The sequence below is a fragment of the Micropterus dolomieu genome, linkage group LG18 (assembly GCF_021292245.1).
Source record: "Micropterus dolomieu isolate WLL.071019.BEF.003 ecotype Adirondacks linkage group LG18, ASM2129224v1, whole genome shotgun sequence".
Classification (NCBI taxonomy): domain Eukaryota; kingdom Metazoa; phylum Chordata; class Actinopteri; order Centrarchiformes; family Centrarchidae; genus Micropterus; species Micropterus dolomieu.
In genome coordinates this window covers 38,585,791-38,601,423 of record NC_060167.1, presented here as the reverse complement: position 1 = coordinate 38,601,423, position 15,633 = coordinate 38,585,791, and positions in this window count along the sequence as shown.

Below are 15,633 nucleotides of genomic sequence, written 5' to 3'. Positions count from 1 at the left end.
TTAACTTTCAGCAGCGCAGAGCTTGGTTGCATGCAGTACCCAGCCGTACCAGGCGCCATAAATCATAACATGTCATGATCTCATTCTTGGCTTCAGTTCGCGATGATCTCAGCCCTGGCGTACGTGACTTTCTGCACGTGCCTTGCTTCTAATGAGTGGGCTACGGTTGGCTAGGTTTTGCCTGCGCGGCCTGAGCAGCTCCTCTGCTCATTAAAAAAGCACACGTTCATGAATACACAGAGTATAGGAATAATGTATGATAAACACACAGAATATAAGAATAAAATATGATGTATAAACTCACTCCTTAAACACTCAGTAGGTATACACTCAGTAGTTTAAACACTCAGTAGTAAACACTCAGTAGTTGAACACTCAGTAGTCAAACTTCACACTAAAAGAATACTCAGTAGTAAAACACTCAGTAGTTATAACATATTGCAAACTATTGATAAGGTGTATAAAATATGATGTATAAACTCACTCCTTAAACACTCAGTAGGTATACACTCAGTAGTTTAAACACTCAGTAGTAAACACTCAGTAGTTGAACACTCAGTAGTCAAACTTCACACTAAAAGAATACTCAGTAGTAAAACACTCAGTAGTTATAACATATTGCAAACTATTGATAAGGTGTATAAATATAGAAAAAGAATCTAACAATCAATCTAGGATTTAGGCCTTATGCAATCAATCTAGGCTTTAGGCCTACATGATTTAGGCCTTATTCAACACCATGTAGTCCTGACCTATACTGAAGCGTCCAAGCACCCATGTTAACTCTGCAGTCCGGATCAGGGGTATCGCAAGCACTGAGATCCTTATCTCTCATCAGCTCACTCGCCTATAGAGCCCTGGCCTAATAATCGAAGTGCACCGACACTCAGTCGAAACTCTGCGATCCTCAAGACAGCGGTATCCACGAAATGTCTGGAAAACTCTTATCTTACATGTAATTCTTACTTACTTACTTATTTACACTTTAAAGCGAACAGTTAAACACACAAAGCACATCTAATCTAACAAGCATTGCACATACTTCAACAAAGACATATCTGCACCGTGGTTCACACACACATGCAAATTTCTGTAATTTAGTGAGGTATTTAACACTTAATTTCGCTGCTTTATTGTCTAAAATTTATTCTAGGTTCAAGACTGAGGAGACTTTAAGGATTCATACCTGGGAGGAAAATCCTGTACTCAGGCACGGTTAGAATGCAGAATTTTGGTAAAACAGGTATTCTGCTTACCTTTTTTTATGTGGCCATGTGTCTCAGATACAGATTGTCCGTCCCGGTCAGAACCTCTCGGCCTCTGGACTCTTGTTGGGTCAGAGATAAGGCCAGGCTGGGCCAGTTGAAGGCCTGGTCCCTACCCTAACTAACTTATTAAACTCAGTCAATAATACTCTGTTAACTTTCTTCTATAGTCAATAACTTCGTAGTCAAAAACTTCACTGGAGAAGATCAAGAGTCGGTGCAAAAGAGTTTATTCCATTTAAGGACAGGTAAAACCTGTGTAACACCCGGTCTCCACCTTTGTGTTCGCTGACCACACCCTTCCCAATGGTGAGTTTCTTATCCTCTGCTGCCATCTTGTGGCCTTTTACATGTACTGTTTTACCAATTTAACCCTTTCTCTACTTTCAAAGTTACCACTTTTTATGATTTCTTTATGAATTTTTTTTATGATTACTAATTATGATTGTAATTTAACCTTTCATATTTTTTAACATTACTGGATTTGGAAATTCACAATTATGTGTCAACTTCAGTCTCACCATATTTTTTTAAAAGTTATACAGGCATAATCTGACACCATTAAAACTTCAACACTCACAATTGTATTTTTTAAAAGGATAAATAAAGGAATAACATAATTGATAAAGGAAACACATGAACACATCAAACATAAGTATGTAATTCTATGTCTCTTACAAAAGCTTGGTTTCTTATAGTTTACATTGTTCAGAGTGTGCCATGATCTCATTCCTGGTGTACGTGACTTGCAGCAGGTCTTACTGCTATTTTTTACACTATCAGATCCTTCTGTATACTTTAGCAGCATCACCTGAATGCTAAACAAACATTACATCATCTTATCTGGTCTTAAATTCATATTACCTCTTCTTATATCCCTTTCAGATGACCGCTAGCTAAGTTTTGTAGCGTAGGTCTGTTTGCATGTTCACAGTCAGGCGAAGCTAGGTTTGCATGTTCTGCCTGAACAGCTTCTCTGCTCATGTAGAGACATTTAAAGGTTACAAGTTCATTCAAAGTTCACACAGAATATAATAGTCAGGTCTAAAAGTTAAAATACTAGTGGTTAAATGACCTTACATAAAAAGAATAACATATCAATACCTTTACCCAGTGAGACCACAGTCATTCTTTCAATGACTACAGTACATGCACAGAATTAAAATAATAAAGTAAACAACATTGCAACAATATTTTACACAACAATCTCCTATTTCAGAGACTGGAACCTTTAATTGGCATTAAAGGAACCGATCTAAGCTGGTTTAAGTCCTATTTATCAGATCGATCTCAGTTTGTACATGTTAACAATGAATCCTGAAAACAATGAATGCACACCAAAGTTAGTCATGGAGTTCCACAAGGATCTGTGCTCGGACCAATCCTGTTCACTTTATATATGCTTCCTTTAGGCAATAATATCAGGAAACACTCCATAAACTTTCATTGTTATGCAGATGATGATTCAATTATATCGATCAAGCCAGATGAAACTCATCAGTTAGCTAAACTTCAGGATGCCTTCAGGATGTTAAAACCTGTATGACCTGTAAATTTCTAATGTTAAACTCAGATAAAACTGAAGTTATTGTTCTGGGGCCCAAGCACCTCCATGATGCATTATCTAAAGATATAGTTACTCTGTATGACATCGCCCTGGCCTCCATCACCACTGTGAGGAATCTTGGAGTTATCTTTGATCAGGACATGTCGTTTAACTCTCACATTAAGCAAATTTCAAGGACTGCCTTTTTTCACCTACGTAATATTGCAAAAATGATGCAGAAAAACTAGTTAATGCATTTGTTACTTCTAGGCTGGATTACTGCAATTCATTATTATCAGGTTGCTCGAAAAAGACTCTGGTTAAACGGTGGTTTTGCACGGCGCTCCCTTTGATCCACCTGGCAAATGTCCGCTTACTGGCCAACAAAATGGATGAACTGCTGCTCCTCAACAGAAATAATTCGGACTTCTGCAGATCTGCCGCCCTCTGTTTTACCGAATCCTGGCTCACCGAGCACATCCTGGACAGCGCACTTCACCTACCGTGATTTAATCTCTTCCGTGTGGATCGCGTAAGGTAGCTCACGGGAAAAACAAGGGGAAGCGGACTCTGTCTCTACATAAATGAAGGTTGGTGCACAGATGTCACAATGTTGAAGAAATCATGCAGTCATCAGAGACATCATTCATAAACTGTAAACCTTTTTTTTCACCACAGGAGTTTTCCTCATTTGTTCTGTTCGCCATTTACATTCCACCTCAGGCCTGTGTTAGTTAGGCGTTACTACACCTGGCTGACCAGATAACTAACATAACACAACATCCAGACTCCCTGCTCATTGTTCTCAGGGACTTCAACAGAGCCAACCTCAGCCATTAACTTCCAAAGTACAGACAGCATATTAAGTGTCCCACCAGGGACACTAACATACTGGACCACTACAACACTACATTGAAGGACGCCTATCGCTCTGTCCCCCATGCAGCCTTAGGACTCTGATCACTGTCTGGTTCATCTTATCCTGACATACAGGCAGATACTGAAATCTGCTAAATCTGTTGTAAAGAGTGTGAAAAGATGGACCAACGAGTCAAAGCTGGATTTACAGGCCTGCTTTGACTACACTGACTGGACTGTTTTTGGGGCTGCAGACACTGACCTGGACAAACTAACCGATACTGTGACATCTTACATCAGCTTTTGTGAGAGCATATGTGTGCAGACTAAAACCTTCCGCACATATAACAACCAAAAACCCTGGTTCGCAGCGAAACTAAAACAGCTTCATCAGACCAAAGAGGAGGCCTTCAGAAGTGGGAACAGAGTCCTGGATAACCAGGCCAGGAACACACTGACTAAAGAGATCAAAGTAACTAAGAGGTGCTACGCTGAGAAGCTAGAAGATGTGGCTTGCAGACACTCACTAAGTACAGGAGACCATCCCCCAACTCTGATGGTACTCAACGACTGGCTGACGAGCTGAATGGTTTCTATTGTAGGTTTAAGAAACCACAGTCACAGTCACTCCTTTCCCCCACTCCACCATCTTCAAACAGTCACCTTCCCCCCCACTGCCACGCTGTCACCCCCTTCTCTGACCCCTCACCTGCACTCATGATCTGTGAAGAGGATGTGCGCCAGCTCTTCCAAAGGCAGAAGATCAGGAAGGCTCCTGGACCTGACGGTGTGTCTCCATCCTGCCTGAAAATCTGTTCCGACAAGCTGGCCCCCATCTTCAAACAGATCTTCAACAGATCAGTGGAGCTGTGTGAAGTTCCCTCCTGCGCTCCACAATCATCTTGGTCCCCAAAAAACCCTCCATCTCTGGATTAAATGACTACAGGCCTGTCACCCTGACATCTGTAGTCATGAAGTCCTTTGAAAGACTGGTGTTGGCCCACCTGAAGGACATTACAGGCCCCTTGCTGGACCCCCTGTAGTTTTCCTACAGGGCTAACAGCTCAGTGGATGATGCAGTCAACTTCGGACTGCATTACATCCTGCAACACCTCGACTCACCAGGGACATATGCAAGGATCCTGTTTGTGGACTTCAGTTCGGCGTTCAACACCATCATCCTGGACATCCAAACTCACCAAACTCACCCAGCTCACTGTGCCAGCCCCCACCTGTCATTGGATCACAAACTTCCTGACTGACAGGACTCAGCAGGTGAGGCTTGGGAACATCACATCCAGCACACGGACTATCAGCACTGGTGCCCCCCAGGGGTGTGTGCTGTCCCCCCAACGATTGTACCACAGGAGACTGATCTGTCAAACTCCTGAAGTTCGCTGATGACACCACGGTCATCTGCCTCATCCGGGATGGTGATGAGTCAGTTTACAGATGATGAGCTGGCTCTCTGGTGCAGCCAGAACAACCTGGAGCTTAACATGCTCAAAACTGTGCAGATGACTTTGTGGACTTCAGGAGGAGCCCCCCACTCTGTCCTCCATCCCCATACTCAACAGCCCTGTGCCTGCTGTGGAATCCTTCAGGTTTCAGGGATCCACCACATCCCAGGACCTAAAGTGGGAGCCCAACCCTGACACCATCATCAAGAAGGCCCAGCAGAGGATGTACTTCCTGTGCCAGCTCAGGAAGCTCAACCTGCCTAAGGAGCTGCTAATCCACTTCTACACAGCCATCATCCAGTCTGTTCTCTGCATGACCATCACTTGTCTGTTTGGATCTGCCACCAAAAAGGACAGGAGCAGACTACAACAGACAGTCAGGATTTCAGAAAAGATCATTGGTGCCGACCTGCCCTCCATTCAGGACTTTTCAGGACATTTCCAGAGTCAGGAAACGGGCAGGAAACATCACTGCAGATCCATCTCACCCTGGACACAACCTGTTCCAGTTCCTCCCCTCTGGTAGGCGCTACAGAGCTCTATACACTAAAACCAACAGACGCAGGAACAGTTTCTTCCCACAAGCCATCACTCTGATGAACAGCTGACTCTGACTTACAGTGTCAGGGACAACTCCTGTGCAATAACCCAGTAACTCTGTCTCTAATCAGCCACCTGTTTACTGGCTACCACTTATTATTTATTCATCATTCTCTATTTCAGAGCGGTTCATACTGTTCATAGCAAGCTACCCTGGAGAGATTTTCTACTGACAACACAAAATTAATGGTTAACTTCATATAAACACGGTAAATTTAATCTAATATTCATCAAAATAAAGCTAGCTCAACCTTTATGTGCTTTTCAACTTAGTTATCATTGTTTAGTCAACAGATATTCACAGACACTTTCCCCAATAGCAAATCCACTGTTGCTTTGAGGACTATCTTGCCAAATTAAACGAGAATTTTCCAGTTTGGTGGAACGCCAGTTCCTCTCAAGTTTCCGCGATATTTGCTTTACTTTGTGAGTTTCAGTATTATACCATGGAGCTAACCGTCTTTGTTTTAATATTTTCTTTTTTAGAGTGGCTACAGAGTCAGAGTCAGAGTGTCATTAGCAGCGAGCCTGCAGCACTATCAACAAGATGATCGATTTGGGAGGGACTGAAATTAGCATAGGAGTCCTCCATTATTTTGCGACTTGATGATGAATTTAGAGCATCCTTAAATTTAGCTACAGCACTATCAGACAGAGATCTTGTATAAAAAGTTTTGCCCAATGGCGTGTAGTTCAGCAACACAAATAAAACAGTGATTCGGTTTCTGAGAAAGCCAATGGAATCTAAAAGAGAGATAAACGCAGTACTAAAGCTATCATTCTCAACGTCCACATGAATATTAAAATTCCCTACAATAATAACTTTGTCCGTTTTAAGTACTAAAGTTGACAAAAACTAAGAAGATAAGAATTCAGAGGACGGACCCAGTGCTTGGTACACTATAACAAATAGAATTGGTTGCAGTGATTTCCAACTTGGGTGTGAAAGACTAAGAACAAGGCTTTCAACATTATAATTTAGTTTAGGTTTAGAGCTGATTAGTAGGCTAGAGTCGAAGATAGCCATATAAATGTATCAACTCCACCTCCTCGGCCTGTGCCTCGAGGAATGTGAGTATTAATAGGACTGGAAGGGGTGGATTCATTTAGGCTAACATATTCTCCATCACCCAGCCATGTTTCGGTAAGACAAAATAAATCAATATTATAATCTGATATTAGTTAATTTTCTAGTACACCTTTAGAAGAGAGAGATCTGATGTTTAAGAGTCCACATTTAATTCTCCTATTCGTCTGCACTATTGCTCTTGTGGTTTTAATTTTTATGAGGTTTTTATGCACAGCTCCTCTTCTGTTACCTTTGATTTAAGTAATTTCAATGGTCGGGGGACAGACACCGTCACTATAGGGTTTTCACTAAGTAACTCCTGGAATGGAGGAGCAGAGAAGTGTGTTAGACTGCGACTCTCCGTAGGGTTTTGGGTGGGTAACTGCTGAAATAGAAGGGGCAGAGTTTCTCAAAATGGAACTGCCAATGATCAGAGTTGGTTTCTCAGTGGGTGTGTTGCTGAGTGGGGAAAATCTGTTAGAAACGTTAACAGGTTAGTGGTGGGCTTTGAATGCTTACGACTATTCCTCCTTCGGACAGTCAACCAGCCACCCTTTCCTGGCTGCTCAGGACAGCTACCACAGACTAACTCAGGCCGTTCCGCACCGACTACCGGGGACTGGCTAGCTACAGTAGCTAACGACTGATCTACCAAGGTGCGGAGCCAGACTTCTAAATCACTGAGCCTTGCCTCCATGTCTACAAATAAACTACACTTGTTACACGTGCCATTACCACTAAAGGAGGCAGAGGAGTAACTGAACATCTGACACACCGAGCAGGAGAAAGTAGGAGAACGAGAGGGAGAAGGAGAAGCCATCGCTAGCTGCTAAGCCAAAGTCGCTAACGGCTAAGCTAAAGTACGGTAGCGTTGGGTACCAAAACCTTTGAAAACAACTATGAGATTAAACAGCAGTCACTACAAGATGGAAAGAACTGTGAGTGCTTAGGCAGAATTACTGTAAGAATAAGTGTTTAGCAGTCAGTTGGCCGCTGTAATGACAAATCTAACAACTTTAACTAAAATGCTCCGTACTTGTATAGCGCCTTTCTAGTCTTTTCGACCACTCAAAGCGCTTTTACACTACATCTGCATTCACCAGTCACACACATTCATACACTGAGCCTAAGTGCTCAAACGGAAATTAACAGTCACACTCATTCATACACTGGCGGAACAGCCGGCAGGGGAAAATCGGGGTTCAGTATCTTGCCCAAGGACACTTCGACACGCAACCAGGGGGAGCCAGGGATTGAACCGCCGACCTTCCGATTAACGGCCAACCCGCTCTACCTCCTGAGCCACAGCCGCCCCCAACTGGTATTTAGCGAGAGCAACAAAAAACGCCACCAACTCCAAAAATATGAAATTAAGATTGTGAGTAATTATAAAATCATTGATTAAAAATGTTTTTACTGCCAAAGACCTAACGTTTAACAAAGATAATTTTAGTGTGTTAACATTATCTGGCCGACTTTTTTTCAACAGGCTGTGGCTGACGAGGAATTAATACTAAATTTGCAGGATATGTTGAGTGCTTCCTGTTTCTTAACACATTCATGTTTTTTCTGTTACCTATCAAGACAGCGATGGAGAAGACTACCAGCACATTGGGCCCCAGCTTGTTTTGGGAGTCATGAGTGCTATTTTCCTTGTAGCCTGGACCCAGCACATATCAGTCAGAGCTTGCTGGGCTTTTTCGCCATTGCGGAGCAGGAGGGCGGGTTGGGTGCTGTATTTGTGACACATGTGTCAAACCTGGAGGACTTAGAACCAGTGGTGGAGGTGGACGGTGAGGGGGGGTTTAGGGTAGAGAGAATGGCAGTAGAGCACGGGAAGGTGCGAGGAGTAAATTTGGTCCCAGCTCTAACCAGGTCTTACATGTGATCAGTGAAGTCCAACAGGGGGGAGAGGGGAGAAAGGGTGTCTGGAGATAAGGGTGACCTAGATGGGGATTGGGAGGGTAAAGATGGTGAATCCTCACTGTTGGTTTTCAGTGAGGGAGGTTGAGGCTCTTCCTCTTGGCTCAGATGTCTCCCGTGATCAGAGCTCTCTTCCGACGGGGGCTGAGGTGGCTCTCCTTCAAGGTCTCTGGCGTGTTGTGTTATGTCTTCTTTTAGTTTTGATTCCTCTTGTCTCTTGTCCTTGGCAGAGGGAACAGATGAGTGACGCCGAAAGTAAAACAGGTTGGAGCTGAACAATTTTACTCCTGACTTGTCAAGGCAAAGTCCATCTGCCTTAAAAGGATGTCTCATTTACCCAAAAACGAGTCTCCCCAGTAACAAGCGACCAAAGTGATTATGAAGAATTAATTTTTGCTAGTATTTCAGATGTAATGATTGAATGTAGTTGTCATGACATCCAATCAGATTTAGAAAATGAAGAAAAAGAGCTCTGGGATGCCTCTGTGGCATATGATCAGCCTCTGTCCGATTTAGAAGGCTGTTTTGATGATGATAGTTTTTATTTCTTGTGATGTGGAAACGACAGCGGCTGAAAGTCTTCATCTTTTTTCAAAACTGGGGTGTTTTGAGCGGGAACGTCTCAGATTTTATTGAACCAGAGGATGCAGTTCCCTCTCCACAGAGATGTAGTTCCCCCTGCACAAACAGGTGTAGATCACACTTCACTCCGAGGTGCATTTCACACTTCATGCACAGGTGCGGTCCATACTCCGCACACAGGGGGTAGCTCTGTGTCTGAGAGACAAAATATTCAATCCGGCTCCAAAACAAATATGCCAGAACAAAGCCATCACTACAGCAAAGAATTGTCTGAGCTCATACATAAGGCGGGGTTTAATATTACAGAGAGAATTTTTTTTTACGGAGTTGAAATTAGACATTGACTAAATTTACCTGGATCACTCCAGAAAATATGCATCCCTGCATGCTCTAAAACATCAGTTAAAAGAAGTTGTTGATTTTTCATCAAGACTAGCTGCTCCTGACAGTTGGTGTGTGGTTTTGAGAGGGCCCTCCTTGGCAAACGAGGCATGTGTCACACTCTGCCTGTCAGCCATACCTTGTTTTGCACTTTTGAGTTTAGTTTATTATACAGAATGTAGGGTTTTGGTCTTACTGCTTGTGTTTCTTCCCGCCGGGTTGCTGGTAAACTGCGACTGGCCTTAGGACAGCTTGAAGCTGTCGGCCAGTCGCTTTCTCTGCCAGGGAATTTCTCCGGGGGTCCGTCTCTGGGAGGCTTATTGTGGGGGCCTTCCCAACCCTGTCTCAGGTCAGGTTTAAGTCGTCCTTTGTTATGCCGGGAGGGGGCCGTTGAAGAGCTCGGAACAAACCGGCAGAGGAGGGTGGCAGAGAGCAGAGCAAAGAGAGCGAACGACGTCGTGTGTCGCCCTTTTGTTGTCTGGGGCGTGGTTCCCCAGAGGGCAGACCTTTGTTTCCCGCAGGGCGGGCCGTTTCCAGTTTCCCGAGGGACTGTCTTTCTAAACTTTTAATATGTCTATAAAAAGGAAAAGAAAATCTATTTGCGCGTATTATAATCAAATATTTTCCCACAATCAAACCTCAATGGTCAAACGGTTGTACCGTTCTAAGTTTAAGCATTTGGTAACAGGAAAACAATTGTCAGTAATTAGACCTTAAAAGGTTAGCGTTTCAGAATGATGGCATGTAATACTTATTTCGTCCACTTGGGGGAGCTCAGGTTACATGATGACAGCTTAGATTGATCCAAAAACAATCTTCTCAGGAGCTGGAAAATTTAGTTATTTAGCCTTAAATTCAAGATGGCAATTAATAGCGTATAGTATGACATTTCTTTATCATCATTTCTAAATTATGTTGTCAGAAAGCATTGTGAACAAGCATTGGTTACACATAAAATGAAGGAATGTCCTTAACCTTGCTGAAAATCAAAACACTGCAAAAGTAACTTATTTAGATTCTTTTCAGCAATAATATCAACAACAGATAGCAACAACATGGTAACATAACTACTCAAATAGAGGCAAACGTAATCAAGTAACTAAAAGATTATTTAATTAAACAGGTAATGCTTTGAGTCTTTGGAGACTGCAGTCTTTGTTTACATAAAGTTCAGGGCTGTCCTTGGTGTCCTGGATTTTGTCACACCTGGGTGTGAGAAGGAGTATCCCTTTGATGAGAGGTAATTAAACACAGAGCAAGGTCAGTTGCCATGGTTACATGTGTGGAGCAGTTTAGGGTTTCCTGCCCCCTTTCTCTAAGAAGAGTTCTGATAGGCTGTTCAGGAAAACGCTAATCGCTGGTTAATGTCCCTTTTGTCAGTTTAACAGTCAGGCACCACGTTATCAGGCTGCGGAATCAAAGGTGCCAGTTTTACCATCAGGCTGCTCAGGAATAGCACTTAGGGAAAGCGACCTTTCAACCCCCCCTCTTTTGGGGTCTCTTCAGCCGTCTGTAGAGGGTTGATAATCGAACCCCCTCCTCCTTCTCTCTGGGAGACTAAAGAGGAGTTTAGTCTCCAAATTATTTAACATAAAATGCATAAATCCACACTGTTGTTCACTACACTGTTTTCCCCCGCTTTCTCTCCCTGCCTGCCTGTGCCTCGTTAACCTTGATCCCTGTCACGTGTGTTGCTCCCACCCTGCTCGTTAGTCTGTGTGTATATATATACCTGGTGTTTCTGTCTTGTCTTTGTTGGGTTATTACCTCCTGTTATGTTGTCTACCCTGTGTTGCAGTATTGTCTGCGCTGTCTCGTTGTGTTTGGATTTTGGGCATTCGCCTGTTTCTGGATTTCACTTTGGATTACTTTGTTTTTGGACTTTGTTCTTTCAGCCACTCAACCTGTAAGTGTGCCCGCCTTTTGTTGAAAATAAACTTTTGAACTATATCTGCGTTTGGGTCCTCCAACCTGCTTCACCACACACGAATCCTGACAGCATGTTGTGTTCTAAATGCTGCTGACGACTATAACACATCTACATTTCTGAACGAAGTTGAACAAATTATGGAAGTAATTCCAGAATGAGATCTGACGACGAATTGGACATTGTTGTTACAGTGGCCTTAAAAGAGTGCAGGGGAGGAGGGTTGCGGCTCAAATTAGGGAATATCCCTTATGACCACATTATACAAAAGAATGGTACCCGCACAGCCTATGAATTTGCCGGGTGTTTCTGGCACAGGTGTCCATGTGCCACAGTCCAGGACATAAAAACATGGTAAACGATGTTTCATTTGGGGTTCTCCACAGGCAATTTACTGCTAAAATACTGGCCCTTAAACAGACACACAAGCTTCATGTCAGGGTGTTGTGGGAATGTGAATGGGACTTTTTGAAAACTTATGAAGCCCCTGCCAGACTCAACCCCAGAGACGCCCTATTTTGGGGGATGCACAAATGCGTACAAGCTGCTGAGGGGGAGAAAATACACTTATGACTTCACATCGCTGTATCCAACTGTGCAAGCCCGTAAATGCTATCCAACTTTGAACCGATTGAAAAGTATTCTGGTCTGATAAAATGTACAGTTCTGCCCCCTAGAGGTCTATACCACCCTGTGCTACCTGTTCGTTGTAACAGTAAACTAATGTTTCCCTTATGCAGAACGTGTAGCCAGAATCAAAATCAGACCAGTGACTGCTGCCACTCTGATCCTGAGAGGGCTCTCTCAGGAACTTGGGTCAGTTTTGAGCTGCAAAAGGCAGTTGAAAAAGGCTAGGTGGTAACCAAAATTGATGAAATGTGGCATTTTGATGGTAAAAGTGACAATCATTTCAAAGATTATGTAAAAACATTCTTACAGAGAAAACAGGAGGCCTCGGGTTACCCCAGTTTTGCAAATGATGAAGAATCCAGAGCAAAGTACATTCAAGACTACTTTGACAAAGAAGGAATTTGTCTGAACCCAGAAAGAATAGCTGTCAACAAGGCTGTGAGAGACCTCAACAAATTGCTTCTTAACTCCCTGTGGGGTCGTTTTCCCATGCGTGAAAACCAGGCTAACTGTGAACTAGTGACTGAGCCTGAAGTCTTTGTCCGTTACATGTTTAGCAACCAGTACGACGTCAGACAATTTGCATTTGTAACTGATGATGTTGCTCTTGTGCAATGGTGCCATAGATTGGCACGGTCTCCTAAAACTAAAAACATTTCTAAAAATAACATCTTCCAAGGTGAATATCTAGGCATATTTAGGTGATCTCACTGATGAGATTAATGGAGACACTGGTGGAAATGACTATATTGTGGTGTTTGTCTCTGGTGGGCCAAAATGTTATGCTTACCGCACATTGGAAAACAAAGCAGAGCTAAAATGCAAAGGCATAACATTAACTTCTTACAATGCATCCGTTGTCACTCCAGACACACTGATCGATCTTGTAAGGAATAAAAAGGCTTTTGAACTGAAAAACAGTGTACACCAAATGGCGGGTGATGCGGGAGGATCCCTTGACACGCATTCCTTTACAGTAAAATATTCGTCAGTATAATTTTGCTCATAACCTTTTTTTAAAAAGGCCACGTAGTTTTGAAATTCTTACAGTATCGCTCCCACATTATATTTAAAACAAATTACTCTTTTATCTTTTGTTTATACAAGTTGTTAAATATGATATCTTCATTGTCTTTTGTTACATCAGTCGGTTTCATTTTAATACTGCGATGATGACTCTGATTGTAGGAGCTGAACAGGTCCTGCAGTACTTCTACGTATCGTTTAGAATTATTGGCTGTTAAATAATGCCACATTTTAGATTTCATAGTCTGTTAAAACTCTCTACTACGGATGCCTTAGTCTCATTTGGTGTGGAAAAGTGAATGATACTATTAATTTTTATTAATGCTTCAAAATCTTTGTCTAAGAACTCTTTTCCCTCGTCTGTTTTTTATGCGGTATTATACCGTCAGCTAAAATATTTTTAAAGGATGCTGCGACGCATTTACCACTCTTGTTTCTTAAACAACGTACCCATACATATTTTGAAAACAAGTCTATACATGTTAATAAATAGCGTACCCCATCATTTTCTGCAGAATAAACGGACATGTCAACTAGATCTAGCTGGAATTGCCAATCTATTGTATTCACTAAAACCTTATTTCTCTTAAAATGCACCTGAGCTGTCTTGTGAAGAGTAGAGGCATCTTGCTTCATGAGCCAGTTTTCTGAATCTGCACACTGAACTCCAGTACTGTCAAATATGGCCTTTTGAAGTTTTTGCTTGCCTCTGTAACCCCCTACATTGTCTGTCGCATAGTATATATTTCTCATCACCTCCTCCATGATCTTTCTCATGAAAGACTGACCCTTCAATGTCTGTGTTCAAGTATTTTATTTCCAAAGATATATCCGTCAGTGAGGATTACAAGTATACACTTTTCAGAAAATCAATACAAGCACCTACTCAGTTAAGCAATACATCACATCAGCAACATCAACATGTTGCATTAAAACACAGAAATCAATACTGAAAGTACAAAAACAAAACACACGACTCATTTGATATTCATTATCATTCACAGGAAAAAAATTTGCTGCATCGAGTAGAGTAGATTTCACATGTGCATATTTATCTGCAGTCATTTGTATCATGGTATACCATCCTGAGGTCATTGTCTGTTTTTAAAATCTAGAACAACATAGTATCCTATCTGTGTCACATATCGCATTAACAGCTTCACACAACAGTGCTCTCATCTTATACACGATGTATCTCTTTGACATAGGTCAGTAGACTAGACACATTCCCCATTGTTTTTAGTGTTTTTCCCCCTTCCAGATGTCCAAAGATTGCTTAACTACTGTGCTCACACTGTCCTCCACTCTAACCACCCGTTTAAGCGAAGCAATGAGAAACGGGTTCCTCAACCAAATCTTTAGTGCACCAGCTGCAATATCCCGAATTCTGCACTCACACATCGGTACGACCCCAAGACTACGTAGTATGTACTTTTGAGGATCTGCAAGATTGTTTTCTGCTCCACTCATCTGTATAAGCGCAGTACACATGTTTGTTTAGCTTTTTGCTGCAGTATGTCATGTAAATAATAAGCTACGGTTACCTCTATAATACTGCAAACAGTAGTGTTAGGTGATGTGTCCTTATCACAACAGTCCAGAGTGTCCAAACAGGCTCCTGTAAACGGCTTCTCCCTGCTCTCGACCTCTTCTGATTTTTCTTCAGGAATGAAAAATGTTAAATTTCTTTTCCCCAGCTCTTTGCCAAAGTCATCCACCCATGAGTTATCGATATTGTCATCCTGTAATGGAAAATATTTAGGCCTGCTTGATAGACCCACACCTGCTGCACATGTCCTCGTACCTGTGCAAAACATATACTTTTAATTAGAACAATTGTATCGTCGCCCCCAACATGTCTACGGGGTTGTCAGTGGTATTGTTTGTTGTTTATCTTCCTTATTCTCAGGACCAAAAAGTGGAGTCATTACTCCCACTTGAATACCTGTGGTGTCCATGATTGTGATGCAGCAAAGATGGCGCTGTTGTTCTGCACAAAGATAGCTCTGTCCGATGCGGATTCACCCAAAAATCGTTCAGTCATGCCGTTCCACGCTCTCAGCCAGATGTATACTATGTCAAAAACTATCCTGTTATATACACAACTGACTGCTAAAACCACTCCCAAACCCACTCCCACTCCCAACATCTGTTTTTAGAGGATGAGATCGGACCCCCCCCCACACACGCTTTTAGAGGATAAGACCGACATGCCCAAATATATATTTTTAATTTTTTTTATAATTACTGTGTATACCTTTTGTAATGAATTTTGACGTAATATTTTCAGACTTAGAAGGGAAAGCTACAGGTGAACACTTGTATGCACTGTACACAGATTAGTTTTTCACGTAATGAAACTGCAT